Genomic DNA, 14,960 nt, shown 5'->3' with positions numbered 1-14,960 from the left:
TTTCTGTCAGCAGTGTATGAGCATTTCAGTTGCTCTATATCCTTGATCTTTTTATTTTAGCCATTCTAATGGGTGTGTAGTAGTATCACATTGTGGTTTTAATTTGCAATTCCCTGCTAACTCATAACGTTGAACATCTTTTCATATGGCCACTTGTACATCTGAAGTGTCAGTTCAGATTTTTTGCCCACTTCAAAAATAGGCTTGTCTTATTATCTAATTTTTTAAAATATATTTCAGTAGCATCCTTTGCTAGCAGTATATGTTGTATTTTCTTCCAGTTTTGGCATGTCTTTTCATTGTCTGAGTGATTTTTTTCAAAGAACAGATGTTTTTAATTTTGATGAAATCCAATTTATTAATTTTTCCCTCTGACTTAAGCTCCCCCTTCTCCCATGAAAGAAATATTTGTCTACCCTAAAGTTGCAAAGAATATTTTTTGTGATTTCTTCTAGAAGTGTTACAGTGTCAAGGCTCTGGTCTTTATTTTCATTCTTAACGTCATCATCTGAGGTCAGGTCCTTATTATTCCATGCTTATATTACATAGTACCACAGCATCCTAACTTCTATTAGGACCTTACCATCTAGTATACCAGGCTCATTTTTCTTAACAAAATGACCAAGCAGAAAATTATTGTTGCGTGTTAAGGTGAGACTGTGATGGGGTTGGGGTTCTTACAGATGTATATGGCTAGAGAATACATGGATCCTATGAAGTAGGTCTCTGAGGGAAATGATGTGGATAAAGAGAAATAGAAAATTACCAATTGAAATACAACTTTTGATTATTTAAGCTTGTAACTGAAAATTTCATTAGGTATCTATCTGCATTTACATCACTCCCGTTCTCAAAAGGTCAACGGCTGACTGTTGCCTGTCAGTGGCTCCTAAGTCTGACTGTGTCTGAGAATCACCTGGGAGCTTTGCTTAGATAAAGATTCCACTCCAACATTTGAAAATCTCTAGGGTTAGGCTCTCCAAATGTATCTGATGTAGCAACACTTGAATCAGCAAGTGGAAACCAGCAACATAGAGTATAAATTACAGATTTTGTATTCTGTTAGTCAAGGCTCTTTGTATTTTGGATTTTATTCTACCCTTCCAGTTTCATTTTGTATTTCCTCTCCTCATGAATCCAGCTAGATGGCTTTCTTCACTGTTCCCATGAGACTGTGCTTTATTTATTCTCATTCTCCATCGTGGAATATCCTCTCCCTTCCCTTTGCTTATCTAAATTCTTCTCAAATCCCAAAGTTCTGTCAGTTAAAAATGGCCTCAGAGTAATGGTGAGATCAAGAATGCTTCTGTAAGATGTTTCGGTTGAGACCTCAGAAAGATTTAAGATGGTGCCTCCCAGAGCCTTTCAGCAAAACAAAAGCACTTGGAAGAGTCTTAAAGGGATACCTTTTTAGAATCTCTCAGCTAGTCAAAAGCGCTTCAGGGCTCTTAAGTTGGCTGTCCAATAATTGGACAGCCAGCCCAAAGGAGAGAGTAGCCTATCTCGAGGAAATACTCTAGGAGAAAGATAGGAGAATTAACAGAGCAAGGCTCTCAGAGAAGGCAGCAGGGATGAGATCCAGTGTGAAAGTTAAGGGATTGATTGGACTAGGAATACAGCCCAAAAGTGGAGGAACCATGGTAGTGGAATTCCCAAGTAGGTTTAGGTTGGTATCAGTTTTACCTTGGGTGAGACTTTCTTCTGTAATGTTAGGCTTTGTGAGGTGTATGCAACAAATGAACAGTGGCAGAGAGTGTGGGATGCTGGCAATGCAACGGGGTTTAATGGATGAGTTGGTGAACTGCTTTGGTAGAGGGCATAGGATCTGTAGGAAGAACTGTCAGAGTCAGTAGACAGCTTAGAAGCATTGTGCAAGTGGCTGTCGGGCAAGGTACTCTTTCACAGAAGAATACCGAACTGATAAAGTAATTGAGGGTTAATGTAAAAGGAAGAAAGTTGTAGAGGGTAAATAGATGTTTTAGATTCTCAGGGCAGAGTTTTTTGTTTTTGTTTTTAAATATTCCTCCATGCCTAGCATAGTACCAGGAACATAGTAGGTACTTGTGTGTTTAATAAGTGAATAAATATCTTTATTAAGTACCTTTTATATGCTGTGTCCAGCTGTTGTGAAGCTTACAGGCTCATTTTTTTAAATGAATAAATGCAGTTTTGGGGGTGATCTTCATGTGCTGAAGCCCCTTCCCTAACATGGACCTCACATGTAGTATTCCTGTGTTTGCTAAAGAGAGAGTCTAACGAGAGAGCGGATGACCATGCAGCTGAATGAGTGAATGAATGAATAAATAAGTATTTTTAAAAATGGCATTTGTTTTGGTGATATTTGCTGGACTCGTAGCTACCACTTATTAAGCACTTACTGAGTTTGGCTATCATACTAAAAGTTTTCTGTGCCAAATTATATTTAACTTTTGAAACAGGTACAATGTCTGCTTTATAAGCGAGACAACTGAGGATTAGGGACATTAAGAAATCTGTTCAAATTCACAAAACCAGTAATGTCAGAGACAGGTTTCAAATTCAGAATTGTCAAAGTCTGAATAGTGTTAACTATTCCACTATACTGGGGTGAATTATAGTATTAGCTGTTTTGTTTTTTGTTTTATGTATGCTATGGTGTTAGAAATTTATCTTTTGTCAGTGCTTTAAAATGGCAAAGATTCCCATTGCTCCTGTTTTCTGGCTGAGTCTTCTTCATACATTACAATTGATTCATACCAATTTAATGTAGGTCCTCTTAAAAACAACTAAGTTTGTTTTTGTTTTTGTAGTAAGGTTTTCTTCCATCATTTTAGGATTTTTTTTCCTTTTATTTTTATTTTTTGGAGGAACTAGGGAGACTCTGGCTCTCCTCACTAAAACCCACACACATCAAGACAATCTTGTGTGTTATATGTTTAGATTATGATGATGAATCAGATTATTCCAAAAATTGTGTATTCACTAGATTTCCCCCCCAGTTTGAAGGCTGTTTACTTCAAAATAGTTTTAACTTAGATATGATTATGATCTCTTAAGTATTTGTCTTATGTTGATTTGTTTGAACATAATGTATTTCAGTTGTATGTCGAGAAAGAAAGACTTGTAGATTAATTAGGCTTGTTGTCTCCCTTCTGCCCTGTACTTTTGAATAAGGACGTGCTAAGCCTAGAGACTAAATTAGAGCTCATCTCACGGATGGATACTCCATTCCCTCTGGATCACATCTGAGATTGTTATCAAAGCTTGATGAGTTACAGTTTATCTTGTAGCTACCTTTTCAATCTTTGGTCAGAAAAAGCTATTTTCATGCTTTTATTTTTGAAAAACTATCTTTCAATTGTAGTGCTTTGTGAGAGAATATAAAATGTTGCTTTCCCAAAACTTACATAAATCCATTTCAAACTAATTTTTAAATGTTTAAAACTTTAAAAACTTTTAAAGGTGAAAGTTTTTCCTGCTTAATCACTGTTATCAAAATTAAGTTTGGACATGTTTGGTTTATTTAGATTTGAATTAAAATGTCTATGTTCAGTATTGTGTTTCTCTTATCCTTTAGTAAATTCTCTTAAACCTGTGATGTCCCTTCACCTTGAATGCCCTGGCATTATTAAACATGACGTAATGGGTCTATATCTAGTATTTCTAACTTAGTAGAAGATTTTTAAAGTAAAGAGGGATTTTCTTTAACAAGAGAGTTTACTATTGTGCAGATGCCCTACCAGGTTCCCCAGGGTTTTAGTTTTAGACATTGTTGGTATAATCTCAGGTGACTAACGCAAAGTACCTTCATTAAAGTGGTTCACAGACAAAAGGAGACCTAGAAGTCAGTTTCCTCCATGAACCGAAGCAATTCCTCCTTCCTTGGTAAGGTATTTCTTGGGTCAATTCTTAACATATGAGACCATACACACATAGGAAGTGTATTTTTGAATACATATGTTATATTGCATGAAAACTATTTTGCCTGAAAGAAAACTTGAATTTACCACCCACCCCCTGCCTCCACAGTGTCTTTTTTCCCCCCCTAGATGCTGTGCTTTGGTTTATAGCCATAGGTTGTTTTCTTTAGAAACAGTATAAATTAGAGGCTATGTTGATTTTCTTCTGAGTTTTTGAATCTTCAGTACATTAGATTTCTGAAGTTAGCTCTTAAGACATGGCTGTTTTCTGTTTTGAAATTCCTTGTGTTTAGTTAGTTGCTTCACAGAGCTATGAAAGTACCTATTAATATTAAATAATGAAAGAGAATGTAATATTTGGCAAGTTAAGAAAATAACAATAATATATTTTTCCAAAGGATTGTCAAATATTAACCTGCACCAGTTTCTCAGCTCTTTTCTGGTGGGATTTCTCTCTGTTTGTTTCCAAAGTCTGAGAGATTGAGATCTCCCTCTTAGCAAGAATGGTAATAGAGTTTCACTTGTAGAGTTAACTGGTACAATCTTCCTTTTGAGGCATGTAGAGGCAAGCCTTCTGTATTTTTAATAAATATATAGCAAGATAATATCAATTTAATTTACCGAATAATGTTTGCATAATTTCTGAGAGAAGATGAAAAGTAGTTTCATAGAAATTTTTCTGTTTTCATTTCTTTGGTTGTTGTAACTTTGAACATATATAAATTTTATTTAAGAATGAGACAGTGAAAGTTCAGAAAACTCACCTCTTTCCAGATAAAGGAAGATGAACAAATAGTACCTGGGGAGTACAGGGTTTTTCAAAGGTCTCCTCTATCAAGTTGGCCTTTTTGTAGTCTGCTTGGTATATAGTTCTGTACTACAAAGCAAGAACAAACCAAAAAGGATATTCTCAACACCTGCCTTCAAGAGTTTAATTTGTAGTTGCAAAGTTGAAGGACAAGAAATAGGGAAACGTAAGGAAACATGAACACATGTAAGTGAACTTTCAGTTCCCAACATGGCAAACTAGATGTTCAGAGAAAACCTTTCTAGTAAGAACATCAAGCTGCTGAACACAGTGTTCTAAAAATTAGTTTTTAAAGTGTGGCTGACCTTGTCAGTTAAGTAGGAGGTGCAGGATTATTGTGAGAGGGAATCCAGAGAGGTTATGAGCTCTAGAACCAGCACTGGAAGCAGCTATGACCGGCACTAAATTCCTGAAGGTCTAAAGCTTGAGCTTTAACAAGAGAAGGGAGAAAAGCCCGTGGCCCATTTATGATGGAAATTTGGATTGTCATCTCTCCACCTGAAATTAGGAGTCCTGAAGAACAGCTCTTAGTAAGTGAAAAAAAGAAAGAAAGAAAAAGAAAAAGAAAGAAAGAAAGAAAAAACCTGTAAAATACACTCACAAAGGAAGACAGTGGTGTATTTGTCTATGTTAGTCTTGACTCAAAGTAGAATGAGGGAAGAGAGGGACTCCGCTTCAAAAACAGAAACACATACTTATCCAGGCATGGGGCCAGAATTCATACTTTCTCTTGGCAAAAACAGAAACACTCCCCTTCTTGTGTTATAAGTATCTTTAGGTGCCTGGAAGTATTGGCACAGATCCTCTTTAGAGGAGAGTATTTTAAACATAGGCCTCAAAAGATTACATATGAACTCATAATTTTAAAAATCTGTGAACTACAATGAGATCCTATTACGAACCTATTAGAATGGATGAAATCTAAAACACTGACAATACCAACTGCTGACAAGGATGTGGAAAAATCAGTAAATGCATGAGGTAACAAGCCATCATCAGAGAGAGTCTGCATAAACGACCTACCAAAGTGTACCAGTTGGAATTATAAGTTCAAAGGCAATGTTAAAAGAGGTGATACTGAGAACTTTTCAGAATTGATGAAAGATAGCAATTCTTTGGTTAAGGAGGCCTCACAATTTCCAAGCAGGAAATCTAAAAAATAATACTTTTAATGCTGATATTTGACAAGGAGGAAGGCTAAAATGTACTGAATTAAGTTAGCATTTAACTTCGTTAGAAAATAATGTAATAAACCCAAAGCAGACAGAAGGAAGGAAACAATCAAAATAAGAGAATAGACATGGTTGAAAGTATCAAGAAAGACAAAGTTGATTGTTCAAAAAGGCTAATAAAACAATAGAATGAGTTAAACAATTCGGGATAATGGTTAACTCTGGTTAGAAGGGAGGTGGGTAGAATCAGGCACACATGGGAGCTTTCAAAGGTACTTGAAATGCTCTCTTAAGTTGGTCATTACTTAGTTTTCATTTTTATTAATAATATTTAAAATGTACATATGTTAAGCAATGATACTATTAAAATATCATAATGAAAAAAGATTCACATGTTATATACCTTCTGTATATGTCTTTAGAATAAATGAATCTCTCTCTCTTTAACGGTATGGTCTGTGGACTAGTGCTGGTGCCTCTGGTGCTTTTCTAGTTTATAACTAGATGAGAAATATAAATACACTATTACGAGTTTTCACTAAGTGGAAGTCCTTCAATGTAAAGGACTGTCCTTTATTATGAGATTATAGTCTTCCTGCTGTATGATATTTAATATCCCTTATGAAGTGATAAGATTATAAAGTCTAGGTTTAAAAAATACTATGTAATACCAGGATGAGAACCCTGATAGCAGTGCTACAATTTGGGGAGGGAAATTATATTGATCCACAAAATTCAAAACCTAGGAACCATAGGTTTATGTCATTTACCTATGTGAGGAGATTGTGGGTGTAGAGTAAAGATAAGGAAATCCTGAATTTTGGATGGAGTAATGGACCATGAAATTAGTTAGATATGTGGTTAGATATGTAGCTTCTTCAGGACCTTGTTAGGCTCATCATTAAGAAATTTCTGGGGTGTAGCAGAATTTAATTTATATCCAACTCCAAAGCTTGAGTGCAGTTGGATAGAGTCTCTGGTGAGTAAGTAAAAAGATGTAAGCATTGGCACTAATATTTGAACAGCAGCTAGGAGAGGGAAGGGAGAGATCAGTACCCATTCTTGCCATCCTAGAACAAGCAATATTGTCTTGTGCCTTGATTCCCATGCTTGGAGAGAAGGGCTGGAAGACAAGTTACTTGTGGAACACTATTAGGTTTAAATGGGTACTTTGGGGAGTGGGATTTTCTTTATCTGTTGAGTTTTGAGAGCTCAGTTATATGGAAGGAAAGAGTGTAATAGCTTTTTTCTAACATATTTGCACAGCTTTCTAGTGGAAGAATTTTTGAAACATAGGTTTGTTTGTTTGTTTTGGGTTTTTTTTTAAGTTTTGAATTGAGTCCCTGTTTTACAAACTGTCCTTGTAGGTACTTAGTACGTTTTCAATTAAATAAATTCTTGTGAGCAGTCTTAGAAACCTAAGCATCTCATTTAATATTTACTTTGTGGGAATAGACTCCGAGTTTCAATCAACTTTTAATGAGCCTGTACTCACACTGTTGAAAGCTCATAAGAACAGAAATTAGGGACTGTTGTGTTCATAACTCTCTTGTGCTTAAACTAGTTCCTAACATAAAGTAGGTACTCAAATTTTTATTGTGTGTATATGATAATAATATATGATTATATAATATACACATGTAATTATAAAGAACTTTTCATCCAAAGGAAAGTACTGGCTTCACTTATTGCAGTGAATACGGATATATAGATAAGAATGCTCTCCAATCTGAAATTATCTTAAGCCATCCTTTTAATTTTGTTTGTGCATTTGCATGTGCTTTTATGTTGAGAACATACTTAATGATAAGAATCTACAAAGTTATTTTCTGAGGAAATATAGGATAATAAGATTGCTTTGTATAATTTTCAAGACATATAATTATCTGAGATTTTACTAATTACAGATAAGAAAATACTTTGCCATATTGCAGGATGGAAATCGACTGAGAGCTTTATTGCTGTGTTTTCTATTTTATAGCAAAGGTCATTATTACCTGTCTCAATTTGTATGTCCTTTGAAAGGTTAATAGTCTTGTTTGCTAAGCCTGAGCTGCTTAAATAATAATAAATAACTTTTTTTTTGAATTTCATTCTTTGTAAGGGAAGTTATTGCTGAATTTCTATAGTACCATCTTTAGATATTTAGTTCATTTTATAGGGCAGTGGTTCTCTTCATGTTTGGATATAATACTTTCTTAAATTCTTGTTGGTTGGTTTTTGTTTTCAGTATTTTGATCTTTTTCCAACTCTTCCTGCTGCTTTAAGAATTTTAAAATCTCTTAAAGCCTAGGTTTATTTTCTTGGGATTCAAGATAAAATATTTGCTCTTAAAATACTTTCCTAATTTAAACCAGTATATTTTATCACTAATGTGCATGTGGAACTGTATAGAATTTAAATGGATTTTCCAACTACCAAATTAGATTATTTCAAAATATCAGCTATGTTTGCCATTCATCTGGTTTTGAAATAGAGATGGTCTGGAATTTGTCCAGAGAACTCATTAGAGTTCTGTTATTACAGGGAGATGCCTTCTCTAGTCCTAATCTTTTTGGCTGTATAGAAAGAAAAAAAATGAAGCTGGGCGTTTTCTTTGGCTATAGAGCAGGAACATCTACAGAATCTCTTTTATTATGGCCTTTTGTAGTTTTTACCTCTGCTCTAATGTCTGTCATTTTAGTATGAAAAGAGCCACTAAACCAAAATAATATATGTAGCTGGCCTCTTCAGTGGCAAGGGGGTGTTAGTTCTTTTTAGTGTTAGTGAATTTCAAAAGAAATAGTATTATTTATGTCCGTGTTTTCCAATTTTGGCCATGATCCATGTAAGACATACATTTTATGTCACTGCCCAAAACATAATATGCATGTGAACTACATACTTAGTTATATAAAAAGTCTTAAAACATGTAATTGATGAAACAACTTGCCTTTAGTATCAGAGTATAATGCACTCTAATATTTCCTATCCTGGCTTATTCTATTTCATTTTTTAAAATGCTCTTTGTGAGCCACTAAATTGATTTTCAACTTACCAGTGAGTGGTGATTTGAATTTTGAAAGACATTTTTAAATAAGTATGTTTATCCATAGATTAATATCTATTTCTAATATATATGTTTTTGAAAACTTTCTAATGTCTTTCAAAACTATTTTGATGATCTTACAACATTTTTAAGTAATTTTTCTTGTTTTCATACATAGATAATGTAATATACAATGAGAGAGATGGTAAATTCAAATCTTAACCCAGATATGTTTGAAGAGTGTTCAACATTGCTACATACTTTACAGTAGTTGAATCTAGCCAGCATGGCCCAGTAAATGTGGTTATGCTGCAAGTCTTTCAGAGAGGTAAGTCAGGCTTTGAGCATAGTTTGACCCTTAGTCTGACTTTAAAATTAATACAAAATCCATCATAATTATAAGTAATTCTGAAATTAAATTGAAATCACAAGAGATACATAAAATGTTTTAGAAATAGATCTTTGGTTCTTTATAGAAACCAATCTAGATTTTGGTTTTAAATTAACAGTTGCTTTTAAACATTTGTTTTTTATTTTTATTTTTTACTTATACATGAACATACATACATTTATTGTCACATTCTCTTTCGCTGTGAGCCATCACAAAATCCTGTATATATTTCCCTGTGCTACACAGTACAATCTTCTTTATCTATTCTACATTTTTAAACATTTGTTTTTTAAAAGTGTTTTTTTTTATTATTGAAGAAAAGAATATTTGTGTTATCCTTGTGAAGTTAATGTCCAGCAGGTTGTTATATCCTGTCTTAAGATCATTGTAGTATAATGATTTTCTTTGAATTAGCTTATAGATTTGTAAGTTATTATTACTACCTTAAGTTTATAAAACACTTTACATTGATCAAAACATCATATATACATATATATTTGTATTTACACTTTTCTTCCTTTTTCAGTTTTATTAGGTAGAATTATTACAGTTTAACTGTGCATATACATTATATTGCATATAAAAGCATATATACAATGAACTGCACATTTTTTTTAGTTTACATATATGTACTGATCAGTTTCTAAGAGCAGATTAGAGGTTTAGATTTTTAAAGGAATAAAGCCAACCACAAAATAAGAATCAACAGAATGTAGTAATCCAATCATAAAGGATAGTCATATGTGCTTACTTATATTCAAGAAATCAGTCATCTAAGTTATAAATAAGTATTTTGTTTGTGTCCTTTTTTTTTAGATTCCACATATAAGTGATATATGGCATTTTTCTTTCTCTTTCCTGCCCACTTCACTTAGAACGACGATCTCTGCGTCCATCCATGTTGCTGCAAATGGCATTATTTTATTCTTTTTCATGGCTGAGTAGTATTCCATATGTATGTGTATGTGTGTGTGTGTATATATGAATACACCACATCTTTACATTGATCAAAACATTATACATACATATATATTTGTATTTATTGTTGCAGTTATATGATGTGTAGGCAAGGCAGGTAGAAGATAATTGAATCAGGTCTAAGACCCACAAGTATTGGCTCCTAGTGTTTGTTTCTACTGGTTCTAATTGAAATAATGCTTTTTTGCTTTACCAGGTACCTTTGTGAAGTATTTTGAATTTACCAAGTAGTTTTAAATCTTTAACATAAAGAATGCTTTTGGAAGCTTTGTGAAGTTTGTATAAATATGGGTACCACATTTATTTTACCACCAATCAAATGAGGTAGGAAAGGTAGAGTTATTTATATTTCCAGATGATTAGGCACTAATGATCACATCTTAGGGGAGAAGGTGTATTGGTAACTGATTTGACTTAGGATTATTGAAATGAGTGAAAAGAAAGAATAAAGTGGCAACAAGTGGCTACTAGGGATAGGGAAATAAATTCTGTTAATCATATCACATTATTTAGTAGTATTTTGTTACTCTTATCTGCTTTGCTTCTCTGAATGTAATTAAGAACCTAGGCATAATAATAGCATATTACCTTGTTGAGCATTTTCCATATACCAAGCAACCATCTGGGAACTTTTTCTGAAAAATAAATTTATATATGTATGTATTGTGAAATGTTTCATACATGTTTAATAGTGCATAAAACATAGTAGCATCTTATATTATTATAATACTAATAAATCAAATACTTATGTGCTTTGCACCCCTGATTAGAAAGAGATCATTGCCAGAATGTTAGAAGTCTTCAGTCTCTCCTGATTCCTGTCTCTTCCCCATTTTATTCTCTATATGCCCCAGGTATCCACTAATCCTTACCTTTGTGTGAATTTTCTTGCCATTTTTTCTCAAATAATGTTACTGTCACTTATGTAGAATTTATTTTGAAAGATTGAGAAGTAAGTACACAATCTAGTTGGGTAAGGAAAGAGCAGTATTGCCACTGTTTGACAATGCTTCCCAGAAGAAGATAAGCTGAACAGAATCTCTGGATTATAGTTTGGCTTTGATTTCTTTGAGTTTAAGAGGAATCTCTTCTTTGGAAAGCATTGGGCAAGTGAGCCCTGGGAAACATAGGATTCATCATAGCTTGCAGTTTAGGTACTAGACATCTGGTAGTAATATGATCAGGAAATGTATTTTCTGCCTTTTAGTTCACTATGTCCTTACCAGGAATAGGTGGAAAGTAGAACACCTAAAAGCTTTTGCTTTGTAAAAGAAAGTGACAAGAAAATGAACTTGCAAGCCAAAGACTGGGAGAAAATATTTGCAAAAGACACTTAGTAATGACTGTTATCCAGTATATACAAAGAATTCTTAAAACTCAACAGTAAGAAAACAGCAACTCAATTAAAAAATAGGCCAAAGACTTTAACAGACACCTCACCAAAGAAGATATACAGATGATATAAATACAGATGGATTCTAACAAACATTTAGAAGATAATTAACACCTATCCTTCGGAAACTATTCCAAAATCTTATTTACAAACCAAAAATAGACTCACAGACATAGAAAACAAACTATGGTTATCAAAGGGGAAGGGAGGGGGAGGGAAAATTAGAAGTGTGAGATTAATAGATACACATTGCTATGTATAAAATAGATAAACAGCAAGGATCTACTGTATAGCACAGGGAATGATATTCTGTAGTCAACATAATGGAAGAGAACCTGAAAAAAATATATATGTGTGTATGTATAACTGAATTGCTTTGCTATACACCTGAAACTAACATTGTAAATCAACTACACTTCAATAAAAAAAACAAAATTTAAAAAAAGGAAAGAAAAGCCATGAAGGAACCTAAAATGCATATTAGTAAATGAAGGAAGCCAACCTGAAAAGGCTTCAGACTGTATGATTCCAGTTACCTGACATGGTAAAGGCAAAAACTATGGAGACAGTACAGTAATAAGATCAGTAGTTTCCAGGAGTTAGAGGGGAGGAAGGAATGAAGAGGTGAAGCACAGAAGAGGTGAAAATATTCTGTATGATATTGTAATGATGGATGCATGTCATTATACATTTGTCCAAGCTCATAAAATGTTAACCAGAAGTGAGCCCTAAGGTAAACTAGGGGCTTTGAGTGATTATGATGTGTTAATATAGATGCCTCGGTTGTAACAGATGTTCCACTCTGGTTATGCATGTGTGGAGGCAGGGGGTATAGGGGAAATATCTGTACCTTCCTCTCAGTTTTGCTGTGAACCTGAAAATGCTCTAAAAAGTAGTTTTTAAAAAAACCCAACACTTCAGGATATTCGAAGTATCCTCAGTTCATCCAAACATCAGGAAATGGGGGAAAGAGAAAAAAAAACTTCATCAGCATACTGTCAAAACAAGCCAAGGTCAGAAAAGAATTTGGGCAAAGCTCACCCACACGATTTGTCTTTGGGTCAAAAAGAGATGGTACAGTAGTAGGAGATGTTTTGATGATGACAGCTTTTTATAGTGAGTATCCTGTTTCTTGTATTCCATACATTCTTAATTTGCTATCACTTTTTGGTAGAGTATATATTCTTGTATAGCCTTTCTCAGGGGAGTTCCTTAGAGGGAAGTAAAGAAGGCCTATAGAAAATAATATAGGTGAATATTTTCTCAATTCTCTCAAGAATATGATACATGGGTAGAGCCATTATAGATGCATGGGAGAAAAAAGTTGATTCATTTTGAAGACTGGATGTTTTAGTGCATTAAGCCTAATTCTATTGTAGAAGTCCAGGTGAGAATGGCCATTCTAATAAATTCTTTAAAAATATACATGTAAAATAAAATTTTAAGACTTTGTATATCTGAAAATATCTTTATTTTACCCTAATATGTAGTTGATAATTTGGCTGGGTATGGAATTCTAAGTTGAAATTCACTTTCCTTCCAACTTTTAAGGCATTGCCTGTACTTTTGTCTTGCTTCTAGCATTGTTGATGTCAGTAGCTTATCTGACTCCTGATCTTGGTGCTGTGGGCAAAAGGATTTTTTGCTAAAAGTAGGATTGGTTCTCAGTTTTTACCGCTGCTGGTTTCTGATTCAACTTTCTGAATCTGCACGATAGTAACTACAAGTTCACTTCATGCTTTCCAGTGTCAAATTGATGTTGATAAATCCTCTCCAGAGTACATACTTGTGGGAAACATACCTATACTTGTTCATTTTTTAAAAAATACCCCTTTTCTGTAATTTTTGTCAAGTTTTAGAAGGGAATACATTAGGTCAGCATCTATACTCTACCATTTTAACCTGGAAGCTTTATTGATTTTACACATATTATCCAATTTGATCCTTGTAACAACCTATTATATTGGTACTATTATTAGCATTTTATAGATGAGGAAGCAGAGAACCAGAGAAATTAAGTTAATTGCTCAGATGCATCCAGCTAGGATTAAACCAGGATTTGAACCCAGGTAGTTTTAATTCAAATTCTATTTAACCATCGTACTGTAATTGTCTTTTGTGATGTTATGTTCTTTATGCCTTGAAAAGCAAGCACCATTACATGAATTAATTATAATTATTTCTGTACTGCCTGTATTTAATGGTAATTTATATTTCATGACATGGAGAAAAATTAAAAAAAAACACAAAACCTGTTATAGTTGTGGGTATCAACCATAAGTTACTTATTTTTATCACTAATTGATTTCGAAGTGCCTTTGCCCAAGAAAGAATATATGTATAGGAAAATGAGTTTGTTTTTAAGTGTCCTTTCTAGCTAAGAGATACAGTCTCAGATTCCATGGGATTATATGAGTGGAGAACCAGCCTTGAAGTGTATGCATAATGAAGAAGGAAACTGAGATCTTATAGTAAGATACCTATAAAAATGAACTGTTAAATCAGTTATAATTAAATTGGTTGTTGTCTAGCTAAGGGAGTGTATTTCCAGGTTGAAATAACTGTGATCAGAAAAATCAATCTAGGGGATATAAAGAAAGTAATTGACTTAGAGCTTTTTAACTTCAATTAAGGTGTAGAGTAAGGTAAATGGATTTTAATATAATTAGGAAAGAATTCTTTAGAATTTAAAAAACTAGATATAAAGAGATGACATCATGTATTATTTTGGCTATAGGTGCTTTCCTGTTAGATTTAATGATGTGGGGTCATACCAGTCACTTACTTTTAATCTAGAAAAAAAGATGTTTTCATTTGTTCTTGTGATAGTAAAGTTGCCTTTTTAAAGAAGAGTTTTAAGTGTGAAAATACTTGTTGGTATATTATATATTTTGAAAATTTTAAGTGTAATGAGAAGGAACCATAGCAGCTCTTTCAAAGAAACATATGGGAGCATACAGCATTATTATGGTGTCCTTTTAATCTTTTGATTGATTTGCATTGACACTGTCTTAATGACTAATATATCCCTACTAGAGGTAAAACAAATGTTTATTCTCTGCTTTAGGTGTGGGACTCCATCAAAACTGTACTTGAAAGAATATCTTTCCTGATGAATTCTTAATCATGGCTGAAGCAAGCAGTAGATTAGATATAAATCTAGAAGCTTCAGGGAAGATAAACAGTGTTATATTTATATCCATTTTTGAAGTAAGCAAAAACTGGAAAAGGAAAGAATTGGAAGAGGTGGGAAGTGTGGTAGATACTATAAAAACATAATGGGTATGACAA

General features: G+C 33.5%; 2 protein-coding genes across 10 annotated transcripts in view; one reads left to right on the top strand and one right to left on the bottom strand.

Annotated features, from left to right (window-relative positions):
- ZDHHC17 (zinc finger DHHC-type palmitoyltransferase 17) overlaps nucleotides 1-14,960 on the bottom strand; it is a 328,798-nt gene that overhangs the window by 260,643 nt on the left and 53,195 nt on the right. The gene's annotated exons all lie outside the window — the stretch shown is intronic.
- Nucleotides 1-14,960, top strand: part of OSBPL8 (oxysterol binding protein like 8) — a 133,766-nt gene that overhangs the window by 67,388 nt on the left and 51,418 nt on the right. The gene's annotated exons all lie outside the window — the stretch shown is intronic.

Source organism: Camelus dromedarius, chromosome 11, assembly GCF_036321535.1.
Source record: "Camelus dromedarius isolate mCamDro1 chromosome 11, mCamDro1.pat, whole genome shotgun sequence".
Lineage (NCBI taxonomy): Eukaryota > Metazoa > Chordata > Mammalia > Artiodactyla > Camelidae > Camelus > Camelus dromedarius.
The sequence above is the reverse complement of the archived record's forward strand: the minus strand, read 5'-3'. Positions and strand labels throughout refer to the sequence as shown.